The sequence below is a fragment of the Salvelinus sp. IW2-2015 genome, linkage group LG7 (assembly GCF_002910315.2).
Source record: "Salvelinus sp. IW2-2015 linkage group LG7, ASM291031v2, whole genome shotgun sequence".
Lineage (NCBI taxonomy): Eukaryota > Metazoa > Chordata > Actinopteri > Salmoniformes > Salmonidae > Salvelinus > Salvelinus sp. IW2-2015.
In genome coordinates this window covers 5,940,637-5,949,633 of record NC_036847.1, presented here as the reverse complement: position 1 = coordinate 5,949,633, position 8,997 = coordinate 5,940,637, and the positions used below count along the sequence as shown (strand labels likewise).

The window sequence follows — 8,997 nt, the reverse complement described above, 5'->3', positions numbered from 1 at the left end:
AACCAATTTAGGATGGGGAAAATGCTAGAGCCTGGAAATACAACTGAAAGTTTGGTACGGATAGTTCCTAAATATTTCCCTCTTTGTAAGTGTAAGTTTATCCGGAATCTTTACCTTGCCATATACATTTGAAACCACACTATGAAGTGTATCCCAATAGTCAGTAGGGGGAGCCATGGGAAGCATTGAACTACAGAAATTCTGTGACAATATATTCATTTTGACAATAGATATTCTGCCGGTTATAGCAACTGGGATAGTAAAATGGCAAAAGCGAAATTGGATGCCTTGTCTGCTGCTTCTAGTGATATTGCCTGTTATAACTATAGCTGAGGGATTGACATAACATTTTAATCATATTAATGAAATTGGAGCCAATTCCCAAGACAGAGATACTGAATGCCCATTCTAGTCTATCAAAAGCTTTTCTGACATCGAGAGATAATACAGCCCAAGACCCTGTTGTTTGTAATGAAGCGTTAAAGATAGTAATCGTAAAACATTTCTTAACAAACCCGCTTTGGTCCGTGTAGAACAATTTGGTAAGTAAATCTCGAGAAGGACGACAACATTTAGGAAAATAATGTATTCTGTGTTTTATCAAAGATAAGGGCTATAGTGAGAATTACTGGGTGGCATCTTTACCTCTTTTTTTATTTTTTATAAAAGAAATTAAGTACTATACTTCAATCTCTCCCAAATCAACCTTTGTGAATGGCCGTGTTAATCATTGAGCAATAGTGGACCTAATTGATTCCAAAATGTTAAATAGACCTCAGGAGGAATACCYTCCCATTCAGGTGATTTGCCTTTTTATGCTACCCATTGTCCTTTTGAGTTTATTGAGAGAGATTTGGGCTCCCAGCYAGGTGGCTTATGTTGAGAGAAGAGGAGTTTCTTAATGATTTTAGACCGGCTTGGTGTGGATTCACAATCAGAGGAGTACAATTCTTTATAGAACCATGAGAATCTTTGATTCATTTGGGTTCTGATTGTAATTCCCCTGTTTCAGACTCAATAGTTGCTATATCAGCTAATTATCATCGCTGCATAGCTTGTTGGCCAGTAAACGACTAGGACAATTACCATGGAATGTTGAGTCTAACTCTGTCTTATCAATAAATGAAGTTCTGCCTTGACCTTGGACAGACTAACTGCTACCTGGTCTGAAAAGAGTGTTGAGAACGCTCTAACGCAGTTAACAATAACGTCAAATACTTTATTACAGAATCGTCTCCCCTGGCAATATATAAAGTTGACAGTACCATGTAAGAGCATGACGCGCTTCCTTTGAGCCTAAAACMAAGAAAACCGGTGCAAAATTGCAGGAGATCCTCACGCAGCGGCTTACGATATTATAATATAGATGTTATTGAATTGAGACAGGAAAAACACTTGTGCACTTAAAATAGTGTGCACTCATGAGGAGTCGACTGTATATCATTAGTCCAAATTTTAAACAATATCATGAATYACTCGCATGAGGTCAAAWTGGATTAAATATACTCTTGGACAGYTGGAAGGACATTTTCTAGATAAAGTGGATAAATATACATTTTTAACAAATCAATAACATRAGTCACTCCCTTTTCTCATCACCCTGAGAATGATATATTTTRCRCATATCCAGATCTTCCRGTTTCTAATAAGGTGAAAACATCAACAGAACAGTGGATCGGTGAGATTCCCATAATAAATGCACTCCTCCTGGTTCATTTCTTAATCATTTAAATCCAATCAAACTTTATGTACATGGAACATTTTACAAAAGTAAATCCATAGTGAATCTATTTCTCTAAAATACACAGCATGAATGATCCACAGTTGYTTTTTATTCCCATCGCCTGACAGAACATCTTAGTCCATTTTCTTCCTTCTTTCAGTTTATCTTGTTTGTGTATGTTTTTTTTTTTCATGCTTCAGTAGGTTTACCTTCTGAGTGACTCTTTTACCACAGACTGGGCAGCCATGTGATATCTCTCCTGTGTGAGTCAGTATATGCCTGGTTAGGTCCCCCTTCTTATTGAGGCTTTCCCCACGGTCACCACAGCCAAATGATTTCTCTCCTGTGTGAGTCCGTAAATATGTTTGGTTAGGGCTCTATATCTGAAGCGTTACAGATTGCACAATAGAAATGTTAAGGTAAATTCTGATTGAGCCGACGTAAGCAGTGTTTARCGTGAATACAGTCTCCGCTAACTCAGCAACATTGAAATGTAATGGCAATCACGCCGTAACGCTGAACTTCCAAAATACTGATTGAATAGAACCCTTAGTCTTCATAGTTAAACAATTCCAGCAGTCATCACAGATAAATTATTTCTCCCCTGTGAGAGTCCATATATGAATTCTCAGCTTCCCCTTACGATTTAAGCTTTTCCCGCAGTCACCACAYATAAATCTTTACTCTCCTGTGTGAGTCCGCATATGTGCAGTTAGGTGCTCCTTGCGAATGAAGCCTTTACCGCAGTCGTCACAGCTAAATGGTTTCTCTCCTGTGTGAATCAGTATATGCCTCCTTAGATCCCTCTTCTGCCTGAAGCTTTTACAGCAAAAATGACAGCTAAAAGGTTTCTCTCCTGTGTGAGTCAGTATATGTCTTCCTAGGCCCCCCTTCTGATTGAAGCTCTTCCCACAGTCACCACAGCTAAATGGTTTCTCTCCTGTGTGAATACTCATGTGCCTAGACAGATGTCCTTTGTGTTTGAAGGTCTTGCCACAAAAGGGGCAGGTGCTGGGTTTCCCACCGTGACATAGTCGGGCATGGGCCTTCAGTTTACAGGTGGAGTTGTACTGTTTTTTGCAGAAGTGGCATTCACTGAGTCTCTTCTTGTCGAGATTCACATGCCTCTGCAGGCCCGCTTTCAGAGGAAACGTTTTGCCACAGTCACGGCAGCGGTAAGCTTTTATAGATATGGTGCTGGGTTTGGAACAATGTTCCCCCATTGGTAGGTTCGGATCCAATGGTTGGCTGCTGTCATGTCCTAGTGGGTCGCTGCTTTTGGCTGAGCTGTGGCTGGACYCATTGTTTTGATTATCTGGAGGGTRACAGGGAATATCAAAACCCTTTAGGTGGGTCGCAGTGCCAAAATGTTTAGGATCACTCTCTCTGTTCTCCACAGTCTGGGTTTGGGGAAGAGTCACGGACCAAAGTGGGTCCTCCTGATCACATTCACTTTTCACACAGGAAGGAGTGAATTGGAACTCTATGATATCAGCCTCCAGCCCTTGAAAGTGTTCTTCCTCCTGACTGGTCCTGACTTCCTCCTGTTCCTCTTTAATCTGTGTGGGCTTGTGGTTCTCCTGCCCCAGACTGGGGCTCCCCTCCTGCTCACAGTGCTGCTCCTCAGAGGGAACCTCTTCTTCAGAGACAGCGAGAGAGAGCTGCAGGGAGTCTGGAGGGAAGGAGGAGGAGAAGTGGTTATCGACAGGTGCCTATCATAAGTATTCGCACCCCTGGATTTCTTCACATTGTAAAATTGATTTAATACCTTTTTGTTTTTGTCAACAATCCACACAAAATATGATTTAATGTCAAATTGGAAGAACAATATATATATATATATATAGATTTTAAATCAAAAATATATAAATCTTTATTAGATAAATATTCACCCCCGAGCCAGTACATGTTAAAATCCCCTTTGGCAGTGATTACAACTGTGAGTCTTTCTGGGTAAGTCTCTAAGAGCTTTACACACCTGGATTGTGCAATATTTGCCCATTATATGACAAGCCTACAGACAACTCCACAGTAACAAAATTATTACGGAGACTCCGATTTTTCACTTCAAAGTGTTACCAAACAAAAACATTGATTTCAAAGTTTAACTCTATGCACAACTCTATGCAACTCTATGCACAAGGACTAATTGAAACAATTTCCACTGAACATTTTACTGTGCAGATGCAAAGTTCGGTAACAGAATTTCTGTAAAACTTCCCTCCGTTTTTTTTGTGTGACCACGTTTTCCCAAAACTCTTAAATATCTGCTCTGAATCAAGATTCAAAGATGCCTGCAGCAAGAATGGAGTGTCAGCGATGACATGACACCTTGAGATTTGGAAAAAAATATATATTTTGGTTATTGAACTACAGTAAGTGAAGTGGATGTACATCCAGTAACAGAATTACGGTAACATAATTACAATTATGGGTCCCTGATCTGAACCACACAAAACTGCATAATTATAGTTATCAAAACCATTATCGTCATGATGATGTATCCTGAATTGGTACACAAAAAGGTAGAAATATGCAATACCCTCCGCCCACAAGCAAACACAAATTTGGTTGGTAAGGACCAATCATAAATGTATATGTTTCACAAGTTTGGACATCACAGTACAGCAGAGTAGAGTACAGTTCAGTAAAGTAGCTACGTTCAGTACATTATACTGTACTCTACAGTACTGTGCTATCCAAACTTGTGAAACACAGACGTCTATGATTGGCTTAGATTTGGTGTCGGMCGGTGCTCAGTGGGTGAGGATGCTTGTTACAGAATATGGAAAAGTGGGTAGGTGTCAGATAGATCCGAGAGGGGGGGTCATTAACTGGAGAGTATGGATGGGTATCGTTAAGATTTGAACGGTATTACTACTCTTACCGATACTGTTATCAATCCGGTACTTTAACGGTATTCTTATTTTTTACGAGAAAAAAAACGAAACAAATTAAGAACAGAATTAACATTGCTTAATTTTCTGAAATGTCAAATAAATAAAATAAACAATTATTTACAGCAAAAGAAACAGCAATGTTTTTTAATAACAAATCACTATTATAGACTAATGTTGTGATGATGGTAATGTAAAACAATATTTTCCTGCAGAAGGACTAACAGTTCTTAGCAGTTCTTCTGGAGAAAGATCAACATATTTGCCTTCTCTGGCAGAAGTCGGGGCATCTCCGAGCTTATTGTGTACCCCAGTCGAAAATACCCTCTCGCTAGGGGTGGAGGCGGCTTGAGCACAGAGGTAGCTTGTTGCAATGTTTGTGAGGGGCAGAGTAGCTCTCTTCTCCCACCACCACATCACAGGATCTTCAGCCATGGGGATGGGAGGCAGGCCTTTGTAGAGCTCGACCTCTAGGTCAACACGCTCGCTGAGGGTGAGGGACGAGGTGTCCCGTTGGATCATCAACCTCAACGCCCTGTCCTCCTCTGAGAACAGCTCCTCCAAGGCACTCGTTGTTTTGTACAATGGAGGGACTGCTCCATTTCCTCTCCTTCTCCTTCAGACTCCTCCTCCTGTTGTTGGTGCTCTGTGTCTGTCTGCTCCGACTCCTCTGACAGCCTTGGTGTTGCTCCTGTCACATTGGCCTCAACAGTTGCCTTCCTCAGCCTGTCCCAGGTGGCTTCACTCACCGGCCTCCCTTTAAATCTGGGGTCCATTGCTGTGGCCTCATCCTGATAGCGGTCYGAGAGGTTCTCCCACACCTTCTCTTTGATGGTTGCCACAAACGTTGTATCTTCATGCTTCACAGTGAAGTGCTCCTCCAGTTTTTGGAGGACGGGTATGATCAGTCCACAGGTGGCATTCTTGTCACATGACACACACAGTGTGGATGTATAGAGGATTCTCATGAGCTGGACAAACTTCTCAGCCTTATGGAAGTCCTCATCCTTCAGACGGTCCAGGTTGWCCTTGGTCATTGCATTTCACAGTCGTGGGTCCAAGGCTGCTGCTTGGATCGCTGGATACTGCTCCATGAATCTCTCTATCATTAGATAGAGTTCCATCTGGTCTTGACATCAAGGATGAGTGAGTGTTGCGGGAAGGCCAGAAACCACAAAAAACAACATACATTTAATTACCGCACACTTGAATATTGAATTAAATTGTTAAATGTGGACATTTCTAAATAATACTTTAATAGATTGAACTGGCTTCTTACCAAGGAGCTGCTGCTTTTCCTTCAAGACTGTTCTGGACATCGAGGATCTCTTGAACCACACGACCACTGCTCTGATTCAGGTTGCCCATTTGGTAGATTTTCTGCGCTGCCAGATTCAATGTGTGCGCAAAGCATCCTATTTTTAGGATGTGTAGTCTCTTGATGGCAACATCCATATTGCCAGCATTATTAACCGTCGCGGCTAACAATCTTGCTCGGCTCCATCTCAAACTCTTCCAGAATGTCGGAGACCTCCTCTGCCACTACTTTGCCAGTTTGCGATTTGCACACTGCCCTGGTGGAGGACCTTCTGTTTTTACACTGCCCTGGCTTGTGTAGTGCACTGTAACAGTGAGATAGTGGTCCTGAGGCTGGTCCACCCGTCTGATGTGATGGCCAGCTTTGGCACGCCCTTCAGCTCAGTGATCACTTTTGTACACCACACCAGGTAGGACTGAATGTGTCACTGAGGTAACTCCAGGAGGGAGGGGTATATTTGGGGGTGAGTGCCTTGCTCATCTCCTTACAGTAAAAAAATGATAGTTTTCATGTGTTGAATTATCATTATTGAATTATTGTGGAGTGATGGGACTAACATACAACCCTTTTATACTACTATATCCTAAAAATTAATACAACTCAATATATACTGACAGACTGTTACCTAAAGCCCTTGGACTCCACTGTTGCATAGGGGTGTAGGCCTTTCACTATGACCTTGGTCACGGCTAGATGGCACTCATTCACCCTCTCCTCAGTCATCCTCCCACTAGCCGCCAGCGTGAAGGGGCCTTGGGCTTGTCTTTGGCTTGGACCAGCGGTATTAGAGGGATGAGTGGGTTGGTTCATTGTAGCTGCAACTTTAACAAAAAAATTGCAACATCTTTAAATGGGTGAGTGAATTTATGAACGCACCCATAGCCAAACAATCAGCTGGCTAATGGTTCCTTTTGATCAAGAACCCATGTTCGCATAATCTAGTTAACTCTGTGTGGGCTCCAGGCTGCTAGCATACATACCTAACGTAGATCAGACAACGATAGATGAACTACGAGCTCGGCAGTCAAACTGTTTCTCTGCCTGTACATGATGCACTTTCCATAGATGTTTGGACAGATTGCTTGTAAGGGCGGAAACACGAGCAAAAGTCTTGTTGCATTTGTGGCAACGGACATTGTCAGCATCGACTCTGGTGAAGTGTAACCACACTTTTAAACGTTTAGTTCACTCCGCCATCGTCCTAATTAAGAGCAGGGTCTTTCTTGGGCGTGTGTGTTCTGTAGCGTGTGAGACACAGGCTCCGCGTGGGAGAGATCTCTCTTCTGGATTGGGTATAGCGAAAATGCATCATAGACGAATGTCTTCATCTTATTGCAAATTAGAAACGGTTGGTGAGGTAAAATGTGCAAGATAACGTTTATGTAGAAATAAATAGGAAATGTATTTTCTTAATTTCTCCAGTACCGAAAGCAGAACCGATAACGTCAGAGCTTATCGATATTACGGTCTTTCATAATTTAGCCCCGGGGCCCGTTTAATATTGGGTATCCGTACCCATCCTTACTGGAGAGAGAGAAGATAGAGTGTGAGGGGTTCTCCAGACTGTTTTCACAGTCTTGCTTTGACCACCAGATGTCAGAAAGAGAAAGAAAACAGTTATGAGCTGAACATAACAGTATGCCAGTGGAAGGGAGGATAGTAGCAGGTGAACCAATTCTGGTTTGTGACTACTATGATTTCTCATTGTAGCCAATTCAATTGGAAAATGGTTGAAAAATGTATATGTGTCTTAAATTTCAAAAAAGAAATATAGACTTCATTTGATATGCTCCTATGAACTAAACATGTTGGTGCTCATGGGTCCTTTTACATGGAAATGCCCATGCCCACAACATGATGCAGCCACCACTGTGCTTGAAAATATCGAGAGTGGTACTCAGTGATGTGTTGTGTTGGATTTGCCCCAAACAAAACGCTTTGTATTCAGGACAAAAAGTGAATTCCTTTGCCACATTTTTTGTAGTATTACTTTAGTGCCTTGTTGCAAACAGGAAGCATGTTTTGGAATATTTGTATTCTGTACAGGCTTCCTTCTTTTCACTCGATCAATAAGGTTAGTAGTGTGGTGTAACTACAATGTTGATGAGCCATCCTCAGTTCTCCTATCACAGCCTTTCAACTCGGTTTTAAAATGACCATTGACCTCATGGTAAAATTCCTGGTTTCCTTCCTCTCTGGCAAGGATACCTGCTTTTTTGTAGTGACTGTGTGTATTGATACACCATCCAAATCCACATTTTATAAGCCTAAAAATAACTAAGAATTTAAGCATATGTACTTTGGTTGGTGCCCATATTGATCCTGTTCCTGTTTACCAATACCTGGGCATCTGGATAGAAGAAAAGCTGTCTTTAAAAAAGCATATTGATGAGTTAGTTAAGAACCCGAGTATAAAAAATGACTTATTTTATAGAAATAGGTCCCGCCTCTCGCTAAATAGGAGGGAGCAGATTATTCAGTCGACGTTCCTACCGGCCCTAGACTATGGCGACATCATCTATACGAGCGCAGCTGCCGCTTCATTAAAGCCGTTAGATGCCATTAATCATAGCGCACTGAAATTTAATACGGGCAACGGTCTCACTTCTTCAAAATGTTCTTAAATGTGATGTTCTGGTGCCTCTAGGTCAACTTAGAAAGCTGATTGAGGACCGTATTACTGATGAATGGGTTTGTTTTTTTGACCGTGTTTTTCTTTCTGCTTGAATTTTGTATTTATATTTTGATGTGTGTAATTTCTGTTATTCAAGGCTCATCTATAAAAAGAGACATTGGTCTCAGTATGACTCCCTAATAAAATAAAGGTTAAATAAATGTAAAATTATTAATATCTTCATGCTCAAAGGAATACTCAGTGTCCGCATTTTACATGTTTACCAATATACTACATTTTTACAAAATTACAAAATTTTACTAATTACAAAAAAAAAATCCAGGCCTTCTTTGCAAGGTATGGAAAAGCTCCCTGGTCTTTGATTTAATCTGTGCTTGAAATCCACTACATGACTGAGGGACCTTACAGATAATTGTATGTGTAC

The 8,997-nt window shown here is 41.3% G+C and overlaps 1 pseudogene; it reads right to left on the bottom strand.

Moving 5' to 3' along the window:
- Nucleotides 1–1,205: 1,205 nt before the first annotated feature.
- On the bottom strand, nucleotides 1,206–5,142 carry LOC139028064 (zinc finger protein 714-like; annotated as a pseudogene).
- Nucleotides 5,143–8,997: the final 3,855 nt, after the last annotated feature.